We start from the raw sequence: 14,215 nt of genomic DNA on the forward strand, positions 1-14,215 counted from the left end.
ATGATTCCATTTATATCAAATATCTAAAACAGACAAACTCATAGAGGTAGAAAGTATATTAGAGATAGAAAGTATATTAGAGGTTACAATGGACTGAGGGGAGGGGAAAATAGGACACTGTACAATAGATACAGAGCTTGTATTTGAGATGATGGAAAAAGTTCTTGAATAGTGATATGGTAACACAACACTGTGAATGTACTTAATACTACTGTATTGCACACTTAAAAATAGTTAAAATAGTAAAATTTTGTTTTCTACATTTTACTATAACTTTTTAAAAGACAATTCATTTATCAGGCACCTGGCTGGCTCAGTCAGTGAAGTATGCAACTCTTGATCTCAGGGTTGTGGGTTCAAGCCCCATGTTGGGTGCAGAGATTACTTAAATAAATAAATAAATAAATAAATAAATAAAATGAATAGATAGATAGATAGATAGATAGATAGATAGATAGATAGATAGGGGTGCCTAGGTGGCTCAGTAGGTTAAGTGTCCAACTTTGGCTCAGGCCACGATCTTGCAGTTCATGAGTTTGAGCCCACGTCAGGCTCTGTGCTGACAGCTCAGAGCCTGGAACCTGGAGCCTACAGCCTGCTTCTGATTCGGTGTCTCCCTCTCTCTCTGCCCTTCCCCTGCTCACGCTTTGTCTGTCTCTCTCTCAAAAAAGTAAATAAACATTAAAAAAATTAAATTAGTAAGTAAAATCTAAAAAAAAGACATTTCACTTACAATAGCATTAAAATAACATCAAACATCTTGGGATAAATTTATAAGATACGTGAAATCTCTGCAGTGAAAACAACCAAACAATCCAGAAAAATTAAAGAAGACATCAATAAATGGAGTTTTACACCAGGTGTATGGATTAGAAGACTTGATATGGTTAGGATGTCAATCCTCCTCAAATGAACCAATAAATTCAATGGAATCCCAACCACAATATCGGCAGGCTTTTTTTAGAGAAATTGGAAAACTAATTCTAAAATGTGTATGGAAATATAAAGAACCCTAAATACCCAAATCAATCTTATAAAGAAGAATAAAGTTGGGTGACTTATATACTACTGACTTCAAGACTTATCAGTGGGTATTAGCATATAAACAAATAGATCAATTGACAGAACAGAGATCCCAGAAATAGGTCCATACCTATAGTCAATTCATTTTTTACATAAGTGCTAAAGCAAATAAATAGAAAGTGAAAGTTGTGATAGTTTTAAACTGTCAAATTTTTTGATAGTTCTTCCTCCAAAAGGTAGAGCCTTCTTCTGTCCACCCCTTAAGTATGGGCTGGACTTAGTGACTCAATTCTAAGGAACAGAATATGGCAGAAGTAACAGTCTGTGACTAGGTCATAAGAAGCTTCTTCTTTACTCTGTCTTGGATCATTCATTCTGGAGGAGGATCATAGAATGCCATGAGGATACTCAGAGAGCCCACATGTCAGAGAACTGTGGCCTCCTGCCAAAAGCCAAGTTAAGTCATCTTAGAAACAGATCCTCCAGTTCCAGGCAAACCTTCAGATGACTGCAGTCCCACAAGACATCTTAACCTGCAACTTCATGAGAGACTGTGAGCCAGAGCCACCTGGCTAAGCCACTCCAAATTTTTCATCCTCATAAACTGAGGCAATAAATGTTTGCTATTTTAAATTGCTTAAGTTTTGGGGCACCTGGTGGCTCAGTTAAGTGTCCAACTTGGGCTCAGGTCATGATCTCATGAGTTAATGAGGTCAAGCCCCACATCAGGCTCTCTGCTGTCAGCACGGAGTCCGCTTCAGATCCTCTCTCTCTCTCTCTGCGCCCTCCCAAAAATAAAATAAAATATTTAAACTACTAAGTTTTGGAGTCAAGAGATAACAGATACACATCTTTTTAGCAAATGGTGCTGGTATTAGAACAAGAAGACATCCATATAGGAAGAAAAATGAACCCCAACCATGGGATCATGACCTGAGCCGAAGTCGGACACTTAACTGACCGAGCCACCCAGACAACCCAAAAGTTTCTTTTAAAACTAGACACACATCTACCTGTAACCCAGCAATTCTATTCCCCTCTATTCCCCAAGAGAAATGAATATATGTGTATATCCCCCAAAAACACTTGTACGAAAATGTTCATAGAAGCTTTACTCGTAAGTCAAACAATGGAAACTGCCCAGATGTCCATCAACAGAACAGACAAACCGGAATGTTTGCACAATGCAATAAAAAGGAATGAACTACTGATACAAACAGCAGGGAATTCTCAAAACATTATACTGTGTGAAAGAAGCCCTACATGAGAGTATTATTCCATTTAGTATTATTTATTACACAAGTATTATTCCATATAGTATTATTCCATTTATATGAAATTTTAAAACTGGATGACTAACCTATGATGAAAAAATTCAGAACAGAAGTTGTCTCTGGCTAGAACAGAACAGCACTTACGCACTTAATTCCTACATTAACACAAATTTAAAAACAGATGGTAGCAACAACAGTATTCTGTCAAGAAAATACTTATTAAATTATTAACAACCTGTTCATATAACTCTGACAAATAGCAGCTTACCAGTTATCAGTGTATTATCTCTTGGCTCCAAACCCAACCATCACCACCCGCTCTGCAAAAACGGAGCTGGACTCATTAAATATTTTTCCTTTGCCAGATGTTAAGTTTTGTCAGTGAAAGACACTAGGGAAAGTCTGCAAAAAAATATGCTCCTCTCACCAGGCCTCTGCCACCCAGTCAGCTCCTTTCAGTGCCCAGCCACTGGTGGCTGCCTGACTCCCAGAATGTATCACGGTCAGCAGCACACAGTGGCCAGCAGCTTCCTCTGACACCTCACTGAAGTAGAGAGAGTGCTTCCAGCAAAACGCCTCTCCATTAAGTGGCTTTCTCCAACATCTTAGAGGGTAGACTTCTAGCATGATCTGCCAAGGTGGCACCACAATGACTTTCTCTGCCATCCAGTTAGGTATGACCACCCCCATCTCCATGATACGAATCTCAGCCCTCAGAAGGGATCTTCCTTGAGTGCTCTGTATCAATGCTAGGGGTAATGGCTGCTCCTACATATGCTATTTCTATATGACTTAGAGTTCACTCTACTTTTTACTAGCCAAATTCTCATTACTCCAATCCTCAATTACAGTTAACAATTCTTTATATTAAACTTTACCTGTTCAAATTCCTGTGTGGTTTTTGTCTCCCAAAGGGTCACTGACAGTTGTTTGAAGGAGTTGAAAAGGTTAAGTAGTATAGACCAAAAGTGAGAAATTTTATTACCTAAATAAAACCCACACAGCTCTGCTTTATTCACAATTTACCAATCAAAAGTAATACAACACTGTAAACAGCCAAGTTAACATGCTTAAGGGTCCAAGCAGCCCTGCCTGGTACACTCTGCTTTGGGGAGTTACTCAAGCTTAATATTCAGCTCCCTGAGGCCAAAGTTAGGCACTTTCTTTAGAGAGACTCATAAAATAGCTAACACAATCACATATTTTATAATACATTTTCCCAAACACAGAAGAAACTTCTAAGCATTCATTCTGTTTTATGCTAAAGAAATCATTTTAATCTTCATGCAGAATATTAAATAAATAAATAAATAAATAAATAAATAAATAAATAAATAAATAAATAAAACAGCCTATGCACATCTTGTGCTTGCCTAAAGTATCTAGTGTGCTACTTGGCCCTGACCCACACATCTTCCAGTTGAGCAGAATCTTTATAAATAAGTTTCAAAATACTCTCCACTAAATCAGGTTTGTGACCAAATAGCAACTATAAAGTCTCCAAATCAATCCAGGACCATTAAAGTAAAATCTGCAAAAAAAAATTTAAAGTATATAATTAAGTATATGTTGAGTGGCTACAATGAATGAGACCCCATAGAACAAATATTGTACTAAGACAAACACAGTTCTTGTCCTCAGAAAACTGAAAGTGAGGATGCAGGACAGGTAGAAAGGAGAGACAAATTAGCAAATTTAAGACTATGGTAAATGTTACAATGAGGAATGTAACACCAAGAGTGGTCATTAACAAAGATGGAAGGTGCAGGTCAGGAAAGGGTTTGTAGAACATACCGCATCTAAACTGAAATCTGAAAGATAACTAGAGTCTGACAGGAAGCGAGATGGGGAGGTGGGGTGGGGGAATAAAAGCATGGGCAATGGCCCAGAGGGAGGAAAGAGAGTCACCTGAAACATCTGACTCTAGAGGGTCAAGAGATGCAGTTAGAGACCATTAAGAACCAGGTGAGGAAGTTCCTCATCTACATTCCGGAGCTGGGACCTGACCCACTTCCTACTGGGAGGTCACTGAACAGCTTCAAACAGGCCAAGGACTCAGATTTGCACAGCCCACAGTGTAGAGTGGACTGGATCGGGCAAAACTATGGGAGCCAAAGGAAACTATTTCCAAATAGTTTTTGAGAAATTAAAGTAAGTCATACATTAACCATTTGACAAGTTTTCCCTTTATCTGATCAACTCCATGAGGTAAGGGGAGTAGGTGTGATTAACCAGTATTACATGGATAGTAGTAAACAGAGAAGTCAGTCAGCTGACTTGTCAAAGTAAGGTTCCACAGCTAGAAAGTACTTAAAAATACCAGCATTCACTCTCCTTGACTGCTTCCTAGGAGAGCTGAGGTAGGCATCACTTGTTGCATGAACTTATTAGCACTGTCAGCAGTATACCTGAAGGTTCATTTGCTTAGAAAGTTTACTGCCTTTACAAAATGATGTGGGAACCCCAAAACTTTCAGACTAGTGAGACAATATTCCTTCCGTTCCTTGTCATGCTGGCAGGGAAGCAAGGCCGAAGGGGGTGAGGAAGAGAGACCGAGTTTCAGAATCAGACGTTCACTTAAGAAAATCACTTATTCTCTGCAACTGTAGTCACCACCTAGAAATTGAATACAATAATTCCCGAAGTCTCCACACTCTAAAAAATGTCTAAGATTCCATAGCTATCCCACCTGAAGAAAGCACGGTATCCTGGAAAACTTCACAATATTTTCAAGAATGGGAACATAATCTTGAAGGGTTTCAAATTCTCCCAGAAGCACTTTGGGTGCTAACAACCGGCATCAATGTCCATGGTCAGGAGAAACCTTTCTGAGAACAGCATCTGAAAATGTTTCCTTATCTGGGAATGCAAGCTGGTGCAGCCACTCTGGAAAACAGTATGGAGGTTCCTCAAAAAATTAAAAACAGAACTACCCTACGACCCAGCAATTGCACTACTAGGTATTTACCCACGGGATACAGGTGTGCTGTTTTGAAGGGACACATGCACCCCCATGTTTATAGCAGCACTATCAACAATAGCCAAAGTATGGAAAGAGCCCAAATGTCCATCAATGGATGAATGGATAAAGAAGATGTGGTATTTATAGGGGCGCCTGGGTGGCTCAGTCGGTTAAGCGTCCGACTTTGGCTCAGGTCATGATCTCGTGGTCCGTGAGTTCGAGCCCCACGTCAGGCTCTGTGTTGACCGCTCAGAGCCTGGAGCCTGTTTCAGATTCTGTGTCTCCCTCTCTCTCTGACCCTCCCCCATTCATGCTCTGTTTCTGTCTCAAAAATAAATAAACGTTAAAAAAATTTAAAAAAAAAAAAGATGTGGTATTTATATACAATGGAGTATTACTCAGCAATCAAAAAGAATGAAATCTTGCCATCTGCAACCACATGGACAGAACTGGAGGGTATTATGCTAAGTGAAATTAGTCAGAGAAAAGACAACTATCACATGACTTCACTCATATTAGGACTTTAAGATACAAAACAGATGAACATAAGGGAAGGGAAACAAAAATAATATAAAAACAGGGAGGGGGACAAAGCATAAGAGGCTCATAAATATGGAAAACAAACAGAGGGTTACTACAGGGGGTGTGGGAGGGGGGAAGAGGCTAAACGGGTAAGGGGCATTAAGATATCTACTCCTGAAATCATTGTTGCACTATATGCTAACTAATTTGGATGTAAGTTAAAAAAAAATTAAATTAAAAAGTAAAAAATAATTTAAAAAATAAAACAAAGGGATCAAAAACATTAAAAAAAGAAAAAGAAAATGTTTCCTTATCAATAAATAAGAGGAAAAAAAACACATCTAAATCCTATAATAGTTACTTGCATTATAAATCTAACTTTAAGGGGTGCCTTGGTGGCTTAGTCAGTGAAGTATCCAACTTCGGCACAGTTCATAGGTTAAAGCCCCACGTCGGGCTCTGTGCTGACAGCTCAGAGCCTGGAGCCTGTTTCAGATTTTGTGTCTCCCTCTCTCTCTCTCTCTCTCTGCCCCTCCCCCACTCATTCTCATTTTCTCTCTCTCTCTCTCTCTCAAAAATAAACATTAAAAAATTTTTTTTTAATTTTTTTTTTAATGTTTATTTATTTTTGACAGAGAGAGAGACAGAGCATGAGCGGGGGAGGGGCAGAGAGAGAGGGAGACACAGAATCCAAAGCAGGCTCCAGGCTCTGAGCTGTCAGCACAGAGCCTGACGCGGGGCTCGAATTCACGGACCGCAAGATCATGACCTGAGCTGAAGTCGGCCTCTTAACCGACTGAGCCACCCAGGTGCCCCTAAAAAAAATTTTTTTTAAGAGGACTCTGATAACCAAGAAACTAGCCACTGACCACTGGCCCAAGAAGTCAATGGTAAAACAATGCAGATGCTATGAATAGGCAAAATGTGGAAATGACTTTTAATGGGTGGTGGGGGGGTGGACCTAAAGGATGAATACTCCTCACAAAAATCACTGCTTGCTGCTCCCAGAAATTAAAATCTAGAACACTTAACTAAGACCTCTGGGTTGGTACCAGTTTTCTAACACTACACATGGAAGATCATAGACAAAGAAGACTCAAACTTTAAAAAGTTCCATGTGAATTAAAATTCACAGTATCAAAATTAAAATTTAAAGTAGCAAAATACACCCCACTTGACTAACAGTCTAAAGAGGCAGTGTCAGGGCACCTGGGTGGCTCAGTCGTTGAGCATCCGACTTCAGCTCAGGTCATGATCTCACACTCCATGAGTTCGAGCCCCGCATCGGCTGTGCTGACAGCTCAGAGCCTGGAGCCTGCTTCAGATTCTGTGTCTCCCTCTCTCTCTGCCCCTCCCCTGCTCATGCTCTGTCTCTCTCTGTCTCAAAAATAAATAAAAACATTAAAAAATAAAATAAAAATAAAATAAAAAATAAAGAGGCAGCGTCCACTGTGGTAAGTAGGCCTGAACACTTACAAACACAAAAATCACCAAGGCCAAGTTCCATAGAGAGATGAAGGATGAATTCTGTGAACCCTGTGAATGACCAAGAAGCCTCCTGGCCTGCATCACTTAAAGAAATCCAGAAGGATGATAAGCACTGATGTAAGTTCTAAAGCGAACAGACCCTCTCCATCTAGAAGCTTGTGTGTACCTGCAATAAACTGTTCCTGGTTACTTCAACTTCCCACCTCAATGGAGCGTCCATTAGTTCTTGTCTCATGATGGGAAGGTATAGAAATCCCACAAAAGCAGAAAATGAAGCTTGGAGCTGAAAGCTATGAGGGATGAATAACAAAACTGGGCCCAGAGTCCAAAGGACTCTTAACATTTCCTGAAACAGTGTTCCTCTGATGTGCTGACAGCTCAGAGTCTGGAGCCTGTTTCAAGATTCTGTGTCTCCTCTCTCTGCCCCTCCCCCACTCACACTCTGTCTCTCCCTCTCTCAAAAATAAATAAATAGTCTGTAAGTCAGAGCCATTCTACTCTCAGATACTTACTGAAGAGAAATAAAGGTATGTATACACACAGACTTGTATGAAAACATCTATCGCATCTCTCTCTATTCATAAGAGCCCCAAATTAGAAACAACCCAAATGCCCATCAGCAAATGGTATAGCCATAAAAAGGAATACTACTCAGGAATAAAAAGTAACACAACAAAATGGATGAAACTCTAAAATATCACATTGAACAAAAGTAGCCTGATACATAAGACTTCTCATTATTCTCAGCTACATTTTATAAAGTCACTGCTAACACCAAATTAGCAAATATCAAGCCCCTATCCTAGGGGAAAAATAGGGTTAGGTTTCTGTGAGCCTCTGGTCACATGTTTGTCAACCAATCAATTCATAACCTTCCAGAGCTACATACATAAAATATATAACCTGTACATATCTATTTAAAGACACTTTAAAATACAGTAGTCCCCCCACTTATCCATGCTTTTGCTTTCCATGGTTTCAGTTACCCAGAGTCAATCAAGGTCCAGAAGCAAATGGTCCAGAAGCAAAGTATGTTCAGAAGGTCACTGGTAGCTTAACAGCTATGTCATGATGCCTACATCATGTAGCTCACTTCATCTTATCATGTAGGCATTTTACCATCTCACATCATCACAAGGCTGAGTACAATACAAGACATTGTGAGAGACTCCATCCACACAACTTTTATTACAGTATATTGTTACAACTGTTCTAATTTATTATTGTTGTTGTTAGTCTCTGACTGTGCCTGATTTATAAATTAAACTTTATTCTAGGTGTGTATGTATAGGAAAAAACATAGTACATATAAGGTCCAGTTTCAGTTTCAGGCATCCACCCGGCGTCCTGGAAGTATACCCTATGGATAAGGGGGAACTACTGGATATTACTGACTCATTAATACTGAACTCTCAGTCAACAGTACTATAATTCATTTCTGAATAAAACTTATCTAATACACAGATTTTCTCCATATTCTTTTCTTGTGCTTAGGAAGATTAACAGCACTTCAGCAATACACTTGAGAGCCATTTTAAGCAGCACAATTCCCAAAAAGCACAAAAATATTTTTAAAATATGGTGCTAAGCAGACCACTAAAAGGACACTTGTTTACAGTGTTAGAGCTGAAACAAGAAGGCAGACTGTCACCTTGCTCCACTTTAGCTGGGAATGTACACAACAGGCAATTCAAATTTTTTGCCATTTCTGGTCTGCAAAGGGATTTTTTTTTCACTAGCAAAGTGGCTCAAATTTCCTTAATTCATTGCCAAATTAAAAAATCAGGCGGATGCCTGGATGGCTCAGTTAAGCATCTGACTTTGGCTCAGATCACGATATCACGGTTCATGAGTTCGAGCCTCACATCAGGCTGTGTGCTGACAGCTCAGAGCCTGGAGCCTGCTTCAGATTCTGTGTCTCCTTCTCTCTCGTACTCTGTCTCTCTCTCTCTCTTTCAAAAATAAATAAAACATTTTTTAATAAATACATAATCATGAAATTTCACATAAAAATTCAGATTTCTTGTTTTCTTTAAAAAAAAATCACAAGAAGTGGTACACAACTGGCTGGAACTCAGCAACAGTGACCCTTCAGATAAGCCTGCGCTTGCTAGTTCACCCTAGTCCCTTACATTCTGCTTCCCTCAATTTGTTGCCAACTGGCCCATGATGTAAAAGTATCATTTACCAACACAGATGTTTATAATATATTGCTGACTGCAAAAAGGTACAAGTCAGGATGTATGGCATCATCTCATTTTTGTAAAAATTAAAGACAAAGGGAAAAAAAAGTCTGGTTATACACTAAAACAGTGAAAGTTATGGATGTTCCTTTATTTTTATTTCTTCCTGTTACTCACATATTTATCTTTTTTTTTAAACTAGTGAATATATATTACTTACATAAGTTGTTTTTTATAGCAGCTTTGAGTTAACAATCACACACCATACAATTCACCCACTTAATGCGTACAATTCAATGGTTTTTAGTATATTCATAGGCATGTGCAGCTACCACTACAATTTTTAAACATATTCATCACCTCAAAAAGAAACCCAATAACCTTTAGCTATCATTCCCCTATGCTCTCATCTACCTCCAAGCCTTAAGCAATCACTAATCTACTTCTGATCTCTATTCTGGATATTTCATACAAATGGAATCATTTAATATGTGATCTTTTGTGTCTGGCTTCCTTCATTTCACATGTCCAGGTTCATCCATGTTGTAGCATGTAACAGCACCGCATTCTTTTTTATTGCTAAACAATATTCCATTGTATGTATACACCACGTTTTTATTATCAACTGAGAAGATGGTTGAGTTGTTTTCCTCTTTGGCTACTATAAACAACACTGCTATAAACATTCATATACAGGTTTTTGTGTGGACATTATGTTCTCATTTCTCTTGGGTAGATAACTAGGAGTGGGATTGCTTGGTCATATGGTAACTCTATGTTTAAGCAGTTCAAGAACTGCCAGACTATTTTCCAAATCCAGGCAAAAGCACAGATCTACTAGCACAAACATAAAAAATACCTGATTTGTCCCTGGCTGCATTATTTTACATTCATACCATTCTCTGTGTATGAAGGCTCCGATTTCTCCACATCTTCACCACCACTCGTCATTACCTGACTTTTCAATTACAGAATAAGTCATTTATAAGTGTTCATTTAATCCTAACACACCCAGATTTTTATGGACTTCAAGCTGATTCGTGGACATCAAATTTTAGACTTGAAAAGAGCCCAGTCCTAACCTACTCACCTAGACTGCCCATCTTCTGTAAAATGAAGGGAAAGGAATAAATGATCTAAACCTCTACCCACAAGTGAAACTTTTACAGAAGAGATTAGCAGATTTTGTAAGCAACAAAACAATGTCCCTAACAGGGATCCAGCCCTCGAACAGGTTTTCCCATCAAAACTCATTTGTAATGCCTCCTACATAAATGCAACTTCAAACCATAGCAGCAAATATGACAGCCTTGATCTATCACTTTTCATAAGAGAACCAACATGTCTTAGGCTGTCCCACTCAGAATCCATTGCTCACATTCTGCTGTAATAGAGGGAGAAAATAAAATCTGATTTAAAACCAAGGCAAAAGCACACATCCAGTAGCACAAACAAAATCTCTGACTGCTCCATTGTCTGAAGTCAGAGATGGAGAGCACTGTGCGGACTTTCCCCAGCTCTCTCCTCACTGCTCCTTATAGCCTCAGGGCAGCACTGGGACCAGGGCAAGCAGCAAATCATAGACACATTTACAGTAGTCCAAGGTGGCTGTGAGACCAAGACCCACCCAAGAAGGGGGTCTAAGAATCTCAGCACCCAGCCCTATGCTCACCCTATACATGTTTTCTCCAAGAATCAATATGGCATCTTAGCCAGGGAGGGGATGGGCCACACAGCCTCTTCTGAGATGCAGAATTACTTTGTTTTCAGGCTTCATTCAGTTCTGCACTTTGAGCAAGTTCTGCCTCTGTTCTACAGCACTGAGGTACAAGCACTTCAGGCAGGACAGGAGGTAGAGATCCATGGCCACCAAATTCTCATTTCTACGTGCCTATTCTCTCCATCTCCCTGTTTAAATACAGAGGGTGTTACGAACTCAGACAAATTTAACACACTCTCATAAACATTTAGTTCTCATCTACTACATGCAGGTACAAGAAGACACAAAAACACAGTCTCTGTAGGAAATGGGTTAGGTCTTAGAGGAAACAAACAAAATATTCTTAAAAGAGCAAATACTATTTTGTTTTTTGAATAAGGGCAATAATGCTGCTGCAGGTCAGAGTACCCTCTGGGACTGGAACATCTGGGAAGTGTTTCGCTGAGCTGGACCCTGGAGAAAAGAGAAGTGGAGATGAAGAAAAAGGATATTCCAAAGAGGAGCAAAAGTCACTGTACTCAGCTGGCAAGAGAACTGTGTAGGGAAATTCCATGTATGGAATGTCTAGCAAATCATTTGGTTAATGGGGATTAGGATAAGCCCTGGAGAGGTGGGCTGGGGCCCGCTGGGCAGCAGCACCTTGACTGCTTGAATGCCACGTTAGGACATCAGATCTCATCCCAAGCCTGAAGCAGTTTCTGACTTCAGTGTAGGATCTCCAGAGCGTCACAAAGTGTGTCTGTTGCTCATGATAGTTAAAAGTGCTGACATTTACAGGTGAATTACATAAATACAAGGAAGAGTCTTTGTGTTCTCACAAGTAAGGCCACAGCAACAGGCCTCTTCTGGTTTCAGCATCTTCTCAAAAAGGATCTCCTGATTAAGGAGCTAGTCTCTTTCACAAATTAAAAAAAATAAATAAATTAAAAATTTTTAAAAAGGAGCTAGTTTATTTCAAAATTAAACATTCTAAGATGACAAGATCCTGACACAAATGCACAAAGTATTGTTGCCTCACTTCTTAGTTCACTCATGCAGGCTTTTGCTATGACCACATACAAAGAGCCTTTGCAGAGGAGTCAAGGGACCACATGGAAAGAGCAATGTGTTTTGGAGCACTCAGAACTCTTCCTAGATCTAACACCTTGCCCAAGGTCTCTAACCCTTCCACCCTCACAGGAAGGAGGCCTGACAGTCTGTTTTCATTGGGCAAGATACACTTAGCCTCTTAAAAGTTAATTTGGCAGTTCCATACCATCACAACGACAAAAATTAAGTTTCATTTCTTTTTCTGATTCTAACACAGTACTACTTTTCCTTTGTCTCCTGATTTCACTGGCAGAGTATCTCTTCAGGAGATAAAATCAACCAAGTCATCACCATAATACTCACTTTCTTCTAGAGCAAAAAGAAGACTTTACCACAAGACCAAAAAATGGTCACAAACCAAAGAAATTATGTTCCAAAATAAAACTCGGGCATCATGAACATTTAAGCAGGCTCTTCAGGAAGAAGCAAACAGTGAGCTCCCAGGAGCACAGGAGGCAGGAGCCTGGCAGAGGGCCTTAGCCCTGCCAGAATCACAGGGCCGTGACACTGGCCTGCCTGGGTTCGCGGGGGCTTTAGCCTGGTTCGTCTAGTCTAAGTTTCCAAGCAGTCTGAAAAACACTTGCAGGAACCACATCTAAGAAAGAGGTAAGTGTATTTCTCACTTGGCAGCAACAGAATACCCCAGAGAGCATCAGCTGGCAATGGACACGTTTCAGCGGTACCGGTCAGCGGAGCTAATTTCCCACTACCCCGCCGGCCGGCCTTCGGGCGCGGGGCTCAGACCTCAACCCCGAGGCTGTCCACCCGCCTCAGCGCCGGTATCCGGGAGGCGCCACGGGAGGCGGGTCAGGGCGCTCGAGCACTGTTCGAGCGATGCTTGGCGGATGCCTCAGCCCCGCGCGTGCCGGCTCCAACCCCGCGCCCGCCGCCGCCAGCCCCGCCGGCGTCAGGCCGGTTTTTCGGCCCGGCTCCTGTCACTCACCGGCCCAGCCCGGGCAGTGGGCGCCCACGGCTCCCCACGGGAGCTGGGCCCCCCGGGCCTCCAGGTTTCGGCCCGCCCCTGGCAGGCAGCGCAGGTGGATGAGCCCCGCAGTAGCGGCCCCGCACCGGCCGCTGGGTCCAGCTCCCGGCGCTGCCCACTGGGTACGGATCAACAACAAGATGGCGGCCAGCCGAGGGGGCGGGGGCCGGGCGTCATAGTAACCAGGACGGCAAAGAACCCGCCCCCGGCTGAGGCCATCCCCAGTCAACAGCATCTTCGTCCTAGGCCTAAGGGAGTGCTTCTCGCTGACAGGTCGGCTGGCCTGTCAATCAGAGCCTGCCTCTCACGGCCCTTGCCGATCGCCTCAGGACGTGACTGTGACGGCATCGCTTGGCGCATGCGCCTCGTTCCTGGAGTCGCTGGAGGCAGAGCTTTTGCTGGCGATTCTGAGGCTCTAGCGCCCTTGGCCTTTTTGCGTGTGTAGCCTTTTTGCGGGAGCCCACGGCGTCTTCTCATACACGCGCGCACACACTTAGGGAGTGCCTGCTGTGTGCTATATATATATATATATTTTTTTGTCACCCATCCTGGAAGGGAGGGGTTGTTGTCCAGGTTCACTGGTGAGGAAACTGAGGCGCAGAGGGGGAGGCCTGGCCAAGGTCACGCCCCTTCTGGAAATGGAGGCACCGGATCTCATACCTCCTCCTACTGGCATCAGAGTAGAATTCCCTATTCCCAGTGGTTTCTCCACCTTTGCCCCTCATCAATGGCGAGGTGCAGCCCTGTGTGCTCCTCCAAGCAGTCCCTGGCCCGTTGCCCACGTTTGTCCTTTTGCCTTGAGTTCGGTGCCCAGCACAAGCCCTGGCACACAACAGAAACTCGTCTCTTCCTCCCCTAGAGCATCTTGTCTTTGAGTACCTGTGACACAGCTTTTGCCCTGGACTGTCATGATCTATCTCAGAGGCTAGGAGTCCCAGGAAAATGGTTATCCCTGGCCCCCCATTCAGAGCA

At 41.9% G+C, this 14,215-nt stretch overlaps 1 protein-coding gene across 3 annotated transcripts in view; it reads right to left on the bottom strand.

Annotated features, from left to right (window-relative positions):
- The window catches only part of IP6K1 (inositol hexakisphosphate kinase 1), a 58,500-nt gene extending 45,163 nt beyond the window's left edge, over positions 1-13,337 (bottom strand). Inside the window, exon 1 of one of the 3 annotated variants that reach the window (XM_011291603.4) lies at positions 13,205-13,337. The gene's annotated coding sequence lies outside the window, so the exon portion shown is untranslated. Of the gene's footprint in view, positions 1-4,986; positions 5,145-12,884; positions 13,007-13,204 lie in introns of those variants that run through there. The other 2 variants (XM_045050290.1, XM_045050286.1) reach the window with 2 other exon arrangements.
- Between the last annotated feature and the right edge of the window lie 878 nt (positions 13,338-14,215).

Source organism: Felis catus, chromosome A2 (assembly GCF_018350175.1).
Source record: "Felis catus isolate Fca126 chromosome A2, F.catus_Fca126_mat1.0, whole genome shotgun sequence".
Lineage (NCBI taxonomy): Eukaryota > Metazoa > Chordata > Mammalia > Carnivora > Felidae > Felis > Felis catus.